This window comes from Hyaena hyaena, unplaced genomic scaffold (assembly GCF_003009895.1).
Source record: "Hyaena hyaena isolate Hyena2069 unplaced genomic scaffold, ASM300989v1 scaffold_311, whole genome shotgun sequence".
Lineage (NCBI taxonomy): Eukaryota > Metazoa > Chordata > Mammalia > Carnivora > Hyaenidae > Hyaena > Hyaena hyaena.
The window spans coordinates 1,260,915-1,274,589 of record NW_024080944.1 but is presented as its reverse complement, the minus strand read 5'-3'; the positions used below and the strand labels follow the sequence as shown (position 1 = coordinate 1,274,589).

The following is a 13,675-nucleotide window of genomic DNA, read 5'->3' as shown; positions in this document are numbered from 1 at the left end:
GTCCCACTGGCCAGCAGCCAGGCAAGGGCAGAGAGCCTTTCAGGGCAAGTTGAGAAGGTCCCTTTCCTCATGGTCCTCACACAGAATGGTTTGTCTTGAGACCTCTCCAACTTTGAGAAGCAGCTTCCAGTCTACAATAATGATAGAAAGGTGACGATAAGCAAAACAGAAAGAATGTGTTACATTTTCCCCTTCAGTTCCACACTCTGGGATACTGTTGTGGTACATGCATTCAACAAGTATTTATGGAGCAACTACTATGTGTCAAGCACTTACTAGGTGCTGGGGTGTACAGTGAATGAGACAGTGGGGAAAACTTCATAAATAAACAGATCCAGGGGCACCTGGGTGGCTTAGTCAGTCATGCATCCAACTCTTGGTTTCGGCTCAGGTCGTGATCTTGTGGTTCATGAGTTCCAGCCCCACATTAGGCTCTGTAATGTCAGTGCTTGGGATTCTCACTCTTCTTCTCTCTGCCTCTCCCCCACTCTCTCTCTCTCTCCTCTCAAAATAAATAATAAATAAATAAATAAACAGATCCACATGAATCAGATCATTTTAAATAGTGCTAACTGTTGCGATGGAACATAAGTTGTGTGGTCACTAACGATTGGAGTGGGGTCAGTATGATGACAGAGCTCAGCAGGGACCTGTCCCCTGGATGCGGGCTGAGCCCTGGGGAGGAGGAGGAAGATGGTGCTGGAGGGCCACTGTGGAAGGCTTGTGCCTGTGCAGCTGTTCCTGTCGCAGCCAGGGCTGTGCCCTCGGGGACGACAGGTATGGCCCAGGACCGGTGGGCTGTCTGTGCTCCTGGGCAGATAAAATGATCATGAGTAACATTCATGCTGCTTCATATTTTGCTTTCCAGCTGTCTCCAGCCAAGATTTCAATTGCACCTGAGGAAGCTGAGTTCATGTGTTTCCGAGGTGTGCTGGCAGATAACTGGCATGGGCTTTCAAAGTCACTGTTACTGAAAAACACATGCATGACACTCACTTTGTGTCAGGCACTGCTCAAAACACTTTGCAAATCTTAAGTCATTTTGTCCTTACAAGAAACCTGCATGCCAGGTGCTGAGGAGTATTACTCTCCTCCATTCAGGCACAAGGGCGTGGGACTGTCCCCTCCAATCACAGCCCTTCCCTAAGACTGCAGTCTACCAGTAACATTAGCACTGGGCGAGGACCAGGCATTGGCAGCCATGGTGTCAGAAATGCAGATTCCTGCCCTGCCCTTGAGTTCTTAAATCAGAATCTCTTCTCTTCAGGTCATTCTTACAGATGGCCAAGTTTAAAACCACTGATCCAGTCTGTTTTCTTATATTCTGGGAGATGGTCTGGAGGATGTGCCTTCTGTGGTTAGCTAATCCTTCAAACTCCAAGAAGTGTTTGTCTTTAGGCACCCTTGTTCCTCCTTAGCTAAGTTTTATTTCTCAGGTAGGGGAGCCAAGCATAGCAGGGTTAGAATCAACCAGTAAGCAAACAACTAGACAACAAGAAAGCAGCACATTGTATGTGCAAAGGCCTGGGTTTAGGGGTGCCTGAGGGTTGGGGAAGGTATAACGAAGATGCCACAAACTATAAAACATTATCCCAGCCTGAAAGAGTGCTTTATCCCCCTGTGGAGAAATGATGTATAAATACCAAATGGACAAACAGAGGTACTGTACTTTTACAGTGACATCGTATCCCACAAACAACTAAAGAGTCATCTGTTTGCTATATATCCCTGAAAGAAAAGCAAGCAAGCAAGCGGGAGGGAGGGAGGAAGGAAATAAGGAAGGAAGGAGGGGGAGGAGGGGGAAGAAAGGAACAGGGTAGGGAGAACATTTAATGTTGTGGGGTATTCCCTCTACATCCCTCTGATGAGATGCCTCAGAGGGAACCTGCACTTCCCTGGGGTCCTCAGCTACCACGGGCCTCTGTAGCAAATAGCTCTCTCCAGCTGAGAATGGATCTAATATTTAAAGATTTTTCATAAAACATAGCCCCTGAATGCAAGCCAACCACACTGCCTGGTTGTCAGCCAAAAAACATGGCCTGCTGTGATGCTAGAGGAAAAACTAGCTGTGTAGGACTTGGTGAGAGATGTGTGTGTCCCATACTTGATTGGGTGATTTAAAGGATTTTCAAGAGACATTTTGATTAAATATGTTTTCATCTCATGTGCTGATTTCAGACACTACCCTTTACTTAAGATGTGACTGCACTGTGCATGAAGACCTCATATTTTCTGGCTTCCTCTGTTGCCAAAGCTGAGAGGCTGGCCAACCAGACCCCCTGCAACGTCCACACTAAGGGGAGGAGAGGAGGCTGCTGCCAGCCTCTGGAGGAAGCAAGAGCATTACAATCGTTGATGGGATCTGTCGGTGAAAATATCTGCTGCATCATCACCATGCTTGCACAGCAGGCACGTGTGCTCCAGGCCCCTGCAAAGTACAGGCCGGGTGTCTCTGTGTCTGTGAGCGTGCACTAGGCGAGGGGTCACTGCAACGCCAGTTACACTCTTCTTGTCCTGGAAACCCTAGGCTCCCATTCTCTGCCTCCTGCAGCCAGCCTGCACTGCTAGTGCTTCTTGACCTCGCAGTGACACCCCGCCCCCACCCCGCACCACACCACACACACTGACTGGGTACGGAGTGGACTGCCTAGTATGGGCCTGACCCAGATCCGAGAGGTGGCCTGTGTGAGGTCAGATGGTAGCAGTGTCTGGTGCCAGAAGCACCTGAAGATTCAGGGTTGGTAGCCACCTTGAATACTCGGGGTGGACAAGAGACACAGGCAAGAGAAACAGGGATGGGGCAGCCTGGAGTGAGCAACCAAGCAGGGGAACAATTTTCCGCCTCGGCTTTCCTGGGCTTAGCTGCCCCTGACTTGCTGTCCTAGGTGTCCTTTGTCTATGCCCTGACACCACCCCAACCCCTTTCTATTGAGCTGGTCGGCCTTGGTGCTGTCTTCTGCATACAAAAAAAAAAAAAGAAGCTTTACTGGCTGGGCTTTACTCCGTCCTCTGTGGGCTTCAAAGGCCTGCACAGAAGAGATAGGTCTTCTAACCAACCACTGTACAGCTTCGATCACTTGTGACCTTTTGTGACCCAAAATGCAAACTTCTAGGATTTAGATGGTTTTGGCAACTTTTGTCTACGAAATCCCTTTCTATAGGACAGAAATGTTTTTCTTGGTACTGTATAAAATGCCCACTCTTTGAGGCATTTTGGGGCATCTGGGTGGCTCCGTCAGTTGAGTGTCTGACTCTCGATTTCGACTCAGGTCACGGTCCCAGGGTTGTGGGACTGAGCCCTGCATCAGGCTTTGTGCTGAGCACAGATTCTCTCTCCCTCTCCCTCTGCCTCTCTCTGCCGCCCACACACACCCTCTCTCTAAAAAATAAATATAAATAAAATAAATAAATGCCCACTCTTTGGATCAAATTCTTCCTTTCCTGATGGTTTCTCAGTACTACTGGCACTCCTTTCAAAGGCAAGCATGAATTTTCCCTTCTGTTAACCACATTAGGCATGGACATTAACAGTGAATCCAATGGTTTTCAGATTTTTAGCACTGAATTTTTTTCTTTTTCAAATTAATGTTATTTGAAGCAATACAGAAGGGATATACCAGGCATCTCTGGATTTCTTCTCTCTGCACCCCTCCCCCAACTCTCAGCTGTAGGCTTCTATCAAACCCAAGGGTTCTGGGAACAAACATTTGGTGTACTGCTCAAGATGGCAAGATTGTTTCATCGTTATCTTGGGCAAACATCAAGGAGCACCCATTACATATTAGGGATATACAACACAGTCCATCTCAAGCTCTGGAAATGCTCTGGAAATACAGTGAAGTGAAAGACACATCCCCAAGACAAAGTAAAAGCTGGGCAGATAAGATGCTAATAGCCATCAAACAGAGTAAGTACAAGGGTGTCACAAGCACAGCTAGGACCATGGGCTCGGAGACTGGAGAAGCGACCAGGGTAGGAGCAGCTGGGGCAGGGCCCACAGAGCAGCAGGAGGGGCTCCAGCAGGATTTCAACAGACTTACAGGAGAAGAGAAAGTAAAATCTGAGGGCTAGGGGTGGCGTGGTACATCCAGATGAGAGGACAAGCACAAATAAGGCTGGAAGCGTGACAGACTCAGGAAATGGTGAGCTGATGAATTTGGTTGCATGACAGGGCGTTGCAAATGGGGAAATGGGAAGAGGCCAGAATCTGAATAACAGGCTAGGAAAAATCAACTCATTCTGGAGACCATCAAGAGCCCTGAATGATTCTATTTAGAATTTAGAAAAACATTGAAAAAAAGCAAAATAAGATAAGAGCAGAAATCAGATGTCAAGCTGCTTGGACGTGGTATTTGACATGGGTCTGCAGGAAAGACAAAGGGTCAGCAAAGGGAAATGCTGATGACACATTTCCCCACTGCTAAGCCTCTCCCCAAAAGGGTCAGAAGGCTTTGAGACTGATGAAGGCAAGCTGTATTATCTTCCACTTATTCATCAGGCATCGAGAAGCACATGATTCCTTTGAAGTCATCTAGGCAAGGACTCTGGGGTTCCTGACTCACAGGCCTTCCCAGAAGAATCCTCTCCAGCAGGAACACATGATCACAAGACACTGGCTTAGTGGCTGGCGAGAGCAGTCTCCAACTAACTCAGTACTTCTCAGATCTTTCTCCTTCTGCTCATATCCCGGGAAGGGAAAAACCCAAACTCACCCCCAGCCTCAGCCTCAGCTTACCACAACACACTTACCAAAGGAATGCAGAGAAGAATGGCCTTTTAGTGAAACCTCTCCAAAATCATTACTGGGCAACACACACCCACGCACAGGCACACACAGCCATTCCTGGAGAAGGCGTGAGCATCAGAGCTGAACTGGGTAAACATGAATACTGCATTTGGTCTGCCATCAAGGAAGGCCCGATGCTACAAACTTCCAAGGGGAAGGCAGTAGAAGGTAGTCCCTCAACAGATGCCTATTGATAGTGACACATCTGGGCTGGTCAGGTCTCTCTGTCTCTGCCTATTTCTGCCTCCTACATAATAAAGAACCCAGAGACATGGAGAGGGCATGTTATGGGAGGATGGAAGGGAAATAGGGCATAAAAAGTCTGAGTGTCCTGCACAAGGTCACTGGACAAGGTGGTGTGTGGCCACCCTCTTACCCAGATCTTCTAGTTCCAGAGGCTGTGTTCTGCCAACAGCTCCATGGGACAGATGACAATGACATCATCAGAAAAGGGGACAACGAGTGAAGAGGACAGCCCCGCATATTCCCTGTTGGTGGAGGAAGGCTTTCCAGGAGGTCATGCTGAACTTGCCAGCACCTCCGCTGAATTCCCAGTGGTCTGTTCCTGAGGCTTTGGGGACTGAGCGGGAGGGGGCACCTGTGGTGGCCTGACAGTCAGGACAGCGTGTCAGCCGCAGTTCAGCCAGTGACTCAGCACTGATGGGAAGGCCAGACCTCTCTGAGGTCACCAGCTGTAGTCAACTCTGGACACGTCCACCTCCAGGCACGTCCTCACACATATGGGACTCAAACTAACTTCCCAGTGACTATTCTGCCCCCTGACATTAAATAGTCTATCTTCCCTTCATTGATTTCCTTTTTTTAAGTTTATTTTGAGAGAGAGAGAGAGAGAGAGAGAGAGAGAGAGAGCAAGCAGGGGAGGGGACAGAGATAGAGGGGGAAAGAGAATTCCCAATAGGCCCCACACCGCCAGTGAGGAGCTCTATGTGGGGCTCAAACCCATGACTGTGAGATAATGACCTGAGGTGAAACCAAGAGCTGGATGCTTAACCGACTGAGCCACCCAGGCGCCCCTCCTTCACTGGTGTTCTATTCCAACTGGGTTTCAAAATTATAAATATAATAATGTGTACCTGATTTTTAAGAATTCAGATAGTACCAAAGGCTGCCCAATAAAAAGAAAAGCAACAGATGTTTAAGTATAATTTTCACATTCTTGACCCATCGGTGTAAAGCAGCTTTGTGTGAGTTTGATTTTTGTAAATAAGGAAATTAACCCACTTTGTGTGTCCTTCCACTTCTGCTCTCCACTGCCTCATCCCTAATACCTGGCCCCCTTACTATTACTGTTACATGGCACCAAGGTTTACAACTTTCATGTTTTGTTCTAGATATAGAATTGTTTGCGCTTCATCTAGAGCTTGGTTCGTTCTTTCGTTTTCTTTTTCTTTTTCTTTTTTTTTTTGCTTGGTGTTTATTTTTTATTTTGGGAGAGAGAGACAGAGCATGAGCAGAGGAGGGAAAGAGCAAAAGGGAGACAGAAAGGCTAAAGCAGGCTCTAGGCTCTGAGCTATCAGCACAGAGCCTGATGCAGGGCTTGAACTCATGAACCATGAGATCATGACCTGAGCCGAAGTCGGATACTTAACCGACTGAACCACCAAGGTGCCCCTAGAGCTTGGTTCTCAAAATTAAAAATGAACAACCAGCACTTATAATATACTGATTGTGTAATTATTATTCTTTCCTGAGGTAGGTGAGGACCCTCAGAGAAGACCAGCGGATATGTCACTATACTTGTGCTGCTCAAAGTGAAAAGAAATTAAGTTAGAAGAAGGACTTGGGGAGGGTATGGAGTGATATATTAAAGTTCTTTCTCCTCAGCATGTTGAAGGCATTTCTGGGACTCCTATAGTTGGGTTGGCTTGAAGGAGGGGAGGAACAAAATCGGGGGCCTTCATTCTTGTATTCATCTGTATTTTTTGAACACCAATTATGTGTTAGATACTATGCTAAGCACTTAAGATACAAATAAAAGCATTTTCCACCTTCAAAGAGTCCCAAGGGAGAGACAGGAAAATCAAAGACAGAAAGACTAAAAGCTCCAAGGTCGGGTTTTAAAAATTCTATTTTGTTCACTGCTGGAGTTTTAGTACTCAGACAAGCCAATTGCTGAATGAATGAGTGCAATGCCCAAGTTATGCACAGCGGAGGCAGTGTGGGTTGGGGAAGGGGTTTGGGACTGGGAGGGGAACCTGAAACATGAAAGAGGAGGTCGGAGGGGGCCTTGGGCTTGAAGGCTCAGAGAACATTTCCAAAGAGAGTTTGGGTTGACTAGTGAAGTAGGAGGAGGACTGGGAAGAAACCGGGAGAGGGGATTCCCATTAGTATGGTAGGAGCAGGAGGTGAGTTTGGGAAGTGGCAGATGAGGTGAAATAACAGGAGGAGGCAATCTGTGAAGGTCTGTATGCTGGGCTGATGGCCTGGGCTTGGTTCCAGGGTGCTACGGAACCATGTAGGGTTGTCGGCTGTGCGAAGTGTGCTCAGCTCTGTTGGCAGGGGCAGGGGTGAACAGGGCTGGAAATGGGAGTTCAGCTAGGGAAAAACCTGTCCGGGAGGAGGCATGATGAGAAACTGGACTGAGGCCGTGAGGTTGCAGAGAAAGGCTCAGCTCTGAGAAAAATTTAGGAGGTAAAATCTGGACAATTTGGTAATTGAGGGACTTTGTGGGATAGCTCACACAGGGTGAGCGCCTGATCTGAGTGGCTGATGGGTGGTGGCACCATTCACAAAGAGGATTAAAAGAGGGGTACCTGGGGGCACCTGGGTGGCTTAGTCGGTTAAGTGTCCGACTTTGGCTCAGGTCAAAATCTCACAGTTTGTGGGTTCAAGCCCCGCATCAGGCTCTGTGCTGATGGCTCAGAGCCTGGAGCAGGCTTTAGATTCTGTATCTCCCTCTCTCTCTGCCCCTCCCCCACTCATGCTCTGTTTGTCTCAATAATAAATAAACATAAAAATTTTTTAAGAAAAAAAAGAGGGGTGCCTGGGTGACTCAGTTAAGTGTCCGACTTCAGTTCAGGTCATGATCTCACAGTTAGTGAGTTTGAGCCCCACGTCGGGCTCTGTGCTGATAAGCTCAGAGACTAAAGCCTGCGTTGGATTCTGTCTCCCTCTCTGCCCCTCCCAGGCTCATGCTCTGTCTCTCTCTGGCTCTGTTTCTCTCTCTCAAAAATAAATAAATATTAAAAATTTTTAAAAAAGAGAGAAGGATTAAAAGAAGAGCAATGGGTTCAGCAAGTTTCCAGGAGCACTAGGTACTGCTGCATGTTGTGCATGTGGGACATCTAAGTGGGGACCTCTTTGGACAGGTGGGTCTATTTATATGTCAGAGAATTATTGGCAAGTAAGTGGTATATAAAGCCAAGGATGGAGAAATGTAGGACAATAGGTACATGAATGTGTAAGAGAAACACCACCTTTAAGGACAGACAGACACAAAGAAGTCCATGAAGGAGACCAGGAAGAGCTGAACCAAGGGGTTTAGAGAGTCACTAGTTCAGTGCAGGGGTATGGGTGAATGAATGAATGAATGAATGAATATCTTAAATTATTTATCCCTGCCTTTCCTACTGGATCTCCCTCTTGAAGTACCTTTAAGCACTAGACTGTACAACAAGAATCTGTCCCCATTAATCTTAGGGTAAGAACCCCCAGAAGCTTTCCCTAGGCTATTGAAAGTCATGAAGACTCAGTAGTTTTCCAAAGAGTGGTTTCTCTGGAGGTTAGCTTTTTTTTTTTTTTTTAAAGAAACTTTTACTTTTAGTTTTAGGTTTAGTGGAAAGTTGAGAAGATAGTAGAGAGAATTCTCATATACCCAAGTCTTCTCTATTGATAATGCCTTACATTAATAAGGTATGCTTGTCATAACCAGTGAATCAATACTGTTACACCATTTTTAACTAAAGTGCCTTGGATTTAAAGTAATGTCCTTTTCTGGTTGCTGTTCCAGGACAGCATCCAGGCTCACATACTACACTTAGTTGTGATGTCTCCTTAGGCTCCCCTGGGCTGCGAGAGCTTCTTTTACTTTTCTCGTTTTTGAGGACATTGACAGTTTTGAAGAATACTCATCAATTATTTATAGCATTTCCTTCAATTTGGGTTTGTCTGATGCTTTTTTCATGATTAAACTGGAGTCATAGGTTTGGGGGGAGAAAACCATAGAGGTAAAGTGCTATTTTCATTCATATTATATCAAGGAGCATACTTGACATGAGCTAGCGCTGTTGACAGTGACTTGCTTACCAGGTTAAAGTCATGTTTGTCAGGTTTTTCTCCTCTGTAAAGTTACTCCTCGCCTCTCTTCCAGACTGTACTCTTTCAAAGGAAGTCAATGTGTATATCCCACACTTAAGGAATGGAGAATTGTGGCCCCCATCCTTGAAGGAACAGGCAGTTAAGAATTTAAAAATTCTTACTCTGTCTTTTCATTTGAAGGAAATTTCTCTCCTGTTCCCTTTTCTGTCTTTCAGATACTCTTTTAAGAACACATAGAACTGTCAAACAACGGAGCCTGACTTTAAAGGATCTTTTATGAGACTTAACATTTCTAAATGTATCTAAATACATGCAATGTCAATATATCACATGGCCAAATTTTAAAATGCAAGTAGTGGCTCCCTGGTTTACTGCTGCCTCAGGTATGATGATCCCCTTTGAAGCAAACCCAGAACGATATCTTATATGGACCCATCCCTTGTCCACCCTGCTGGTATTATATATGAGGCTGGTCTAACTTAAAAGTCAGGAATAAGTGAAAAACCCCAGCAAAAGGGAAGATTCAGAAAGGAAGTACTTGAAAAGGCTGATGATGTTCATTGTATTGTACACATAAATAATGTCCTACTCTGTTACAATAACAGCACCCTCTTCTATAGACCAAGAGTATCATGGCAAAGACACACAACGTGATCAGAGAACGCATCCCTACAAAAAAGTAAGGGAAAGAATTTCACACCAAGGAAAGATTATCATTTAAAGACATAATGAAACTCCACCAAGAATAATCACCATGTGAGTTGGGAAACATAGCACTTGTATCTTAGCATAATAAATTTTTATAACTTAAACAAAAGATACTGAACTCTGGTAAGACCCAACCCCACTGTTTTGGTTCCCTCCTGGCTGTGTCCTGCTGCCCCCTTGGGGCCTCACCACAGGATAAGGAGGAGCAAGGAAGTGACACAAACTGTTTTTCTCTCACTCCCTTTTCCTCATTATTGCCTGGACTTTGAAGTTCAATGCCATGTAAATATTAACTTGCTTCTTATATAAAGCCTCAAAGAACAAACTGTAATCTGAGCATATGATTTCCCCTAACATTTTCCCATGAGCTCCAAGGATTCTGATTTCTTCTCTACCAAAATGTCTCCATTTCATAGAATTAGTTTGGAAACAGTCTTTAATTTATTATTATCCTCCTCCTCCTCCTCCTCCTCCTCATCACATGATGGAAGTATTTTCCAAAGAATGCCTGAGATGATTTTAGGTGGTAAATTCCACTAAGTTTCCCTTTAAATATAGTTAAGTTAAAAAACTAATTTGACTTGAGGTGCCTGGGTGGTTCAGTTAGTAAAGTGTGTGACTCTCAGTCTTGGAACTGTGAGTTCAAGCCCCACATTGAGTATAGAGATTACTTTTAAAAAATGAATTTGAGGGGCACCTGGGTAGCTCAGATGGTTAAACTTCTGACTTTAGCTCAGGTCATGATCTCACAGTTCGTGAGTTCAAGCCCCGCATCAGGCTCTGTGCTGACAGCGTGGAGCCTGGAAGCTGCTTCAGATTCTGTGTCTCCTTCTCTCTGCCCCTCTCCTTCTCATGCTCTGTCTCTCAAAAATAAATAAACACTAAAAAAAAAATTTAAAAACATGAATTTGATTTAAAGAAAAAACATATCAGTGGCAGTACAACTTGTAAAAGGTAAGGCAAAAATTATCACTGGCTAAAGTTTGGGACTTACTCAACTCTTGAAATAATCAGTTTCAAAGGTGGAATTTATTGCACATGTAAAACTGGAATCATATTATTATAACTTTGGGAACAACTCACAGCAATAAGATCTGTGGGGTTTTGGGGGGATTTTGTTTGTTTGTTTGTTTCTTGTTTCCGCTAGTCACAGTACAGTTTTCTTTTATAATACAATCGTGCTGATCATGATGGTCTAAATCACTGTGACAAAACTTTCAAACCAAATCAGACACCTCATACTAACGCAATCTTTGCAAACCTGGTCCAAAGAAAGTTTCTCTGAATTTGTTTTAGAGGTGTTTTTGGATTTTCTCCTAGGTTATATTTTATTTTCCCCCAAATTAAAATAATATAAAATTATTGGGGATTTTTCTAACATTGAGAACCTTGATATATGTTGCTGTTTGACTTGCTGAAGAAACAATCTCTTAGTTATGAGATCTTGATTTTATAAAAGTTATATGTCTTAATTATTCTACTCTAGCTCCACCATGCTGGTGTGTTCTTTTGCAAGGTATGTGTCACCTAGAGTCGGCTTGCTGGACTTGAACTGCGTAGCCAGTATGCTCTCAATAAATGAAAGATTGATACTTTTTTAAAAATGCTAATTTCCTTAATCTTTTTTCCCCCTGCACTGAGATATTTTTCTTTGACATATAATTAAATGCTTTTGAGCGGTTGCTGAATTACTGCGTGGTTAATCCCTCTCAACGGCAGGAAGCTTAGATATTTGTAAATTTCCTCAGTGCGCCGTTTCTGATTAGTTGACCTTTTCTAAATACCAAACTAACCAGTTGCAATTATATCACTTCATGATCAGCTTACATTTATTCATAAATAAAGTTCTTGTTGGTTTTAATTTGTTTTGAGAATTGGTATAGATAGAACAAATGGCTGTTGCATTAGAGTTTTGAATTTACCTTAAACTATAATCACTGATGTTATCTTTATGCATAAACTCCAGAGTAGCTTTGTTGGTATTCTGGTTTATACTAATACTTTATCTTTATATATACACCCTTCCTTTTGCAAAGCAACTTAATTTGTTTTGTTGATTGTAGATATCAGTGATCATGCACTTAATTAACTTTGAAAACACAACTATGCTATCATCACATTATTTCTGAAAAATACGTGAACATTCTTTCCAGTTGTGCCCATTCTCCTATCTCTTCTTCTCTCTCTTTCTCTCCTTCCCTCCTTCTGTTCTTTTCTTCCTGCATCGAATACATATTGAACATGTCAGGCACTGTGCTAGATGTTGCTAGTCAATGGTGGATAAACTCTTGGTTCCCCATGAAGCTTATTCTATAGATTTAAAATCTTTCCTTCCTGTTTATTCCAAAGACCACTTGGGAAAAAAAAAAAACCACATTAATGCAACAACCATGGACCATTCTCACTGAACTGGAGAAAAAGCATGTTACCCACCTTCAGCTGCTGCAGAGTAATCTTTCTTCTTTGTGGGCTCTGGCTATATCAACATTCCTTCTTTTCCCCCAGAACTGGCTCTGGAGTGGGCACTCTTCCTCCTCTAGCACAAACAGCCTTGGGTGGGGATGTTGGGATGGACACCAGTTGGATAAGGCCCAGTGTAGCTGGAGAGTCCTCCGTCCTCCTAGAAAACTTAGATGCCCACACTCATTTGGTGTGGCTGCCTGAGGCTTCTGGTAGAGAGCTCCTGTAGGAAACCACAAATGCACAGGAAATTGGGGAAAATCAGATAAAGGCAACCCATTAAATGACACATGTACAGAAAGGAAACAGTTAAGAATTAACCCAAATTAATTTAAGGCTATAAGAACAAGTGGTGCAACGGTTTAGTTAATAAGTAGCTAGTCTCCAAAGCTAGGGCATTTGAGCCAAAGGACTAAGGGCCTTTAGGCCTATAAGGGGGCAGGTGGATGGAGAAATGGACCCATCACAGAGTCACAAACTGCTGTGGGAAGTAGCAGCAGGCACTGCATAGTGGACCAATACAGATTTATACATATATCCATCTACCTGTAAATACATCTATTGACCCATTCAGAAAATACTTGTTGAGTGCCATTGTTTAGGGATCGTACTGAGGATATAGCAGTGTGCATGCCTTCATGGACCTTAATACTCAGCAGCATGCAGGAGGTATGCTGAACAACAAACTGGAATTTAGGTAGGGATTATATAAATAAAAGGCAATGTTAAAACTTGAGTCGGCTGACTTTGGCTAGTTTCTCTGGAATACTGGGTCCCCAAGAACCTTCCAGTGGAAAAAGCTGTCACCTATTACCTTAACCTTTCTCTAATCTGAGGTTATCTCCCCCTCTTTTCATTCTCTTAGCTTAACAAGACTGTATCACCATCCACATCTTTAGGCTCAGGCCCATCCATATTCAGACCTCTAGTCCCGCTCTACTAGGAAACACAAGACCCTTGGATGTTCTGCACTTGGCTAAGAATCAGCTTCTTAAATTTCTGATTTATTTGTTGTTTTTGACCTCTAAAGATTGAATTCAAGTTCCTGGAATTCAAAGACTCAATATTTATCTCATGTCCTCTGTTTAATTGATACTCATCAATGTACTATCTACTACTACCCAATCATCTATCAATGTTGTCACTCAAATCCCTAGTTTAGCCATGAAGAATTGGGAGTATGGAGTCGAAGTGCCTAGGGAGAACAGTCAGTGGACAGAGGTGAGTAAACCCAAAAGTGAGATGGGTTAAACGTCTGGAGACCAAATCAAGGGATGTAGTCCACAAGAGGACATGTTGGTTCTAGAAGACTTTCCCAGAAGTTATTCATCCTATGTTGTGGTTTGGAGATAGTTTAGTGGTAAGAATAAAGGGTTTCATTGTAAATAAAACCAGGAAAGAGACCATTTGTAAAATCAAATGAAACAGAAGGGTATAGAAGGG

At 43.8% G+C, this 13,675-nt stretch overlaps 1 protein-coding gene across 6 annotated transcripts in view; it reads right to left on the bottom strand.

The window, feature by feature from the left end:
• ZBTB38 (zinc finger and BTB domain containing 38) overlaps window positions 1-13,675 on the bottom strand; it is a 158,288-nt gene that overhangs the window by 133,990 nt on the left and 10,623 nt on the right. For all 6 annotated transcript variants that reach the window (XR_005531129.1, XR_005531127.1, XR_005531128.1 and 3 more), the window contains exon 2: window positions 12,206-12,455. The gene's annotated coding sequence lies outside the window, so the exon portion shown is untranslated. The remainder of the gene's footprint in view (window positions 1-12,205; window positions 12,456-13,675) is intronic.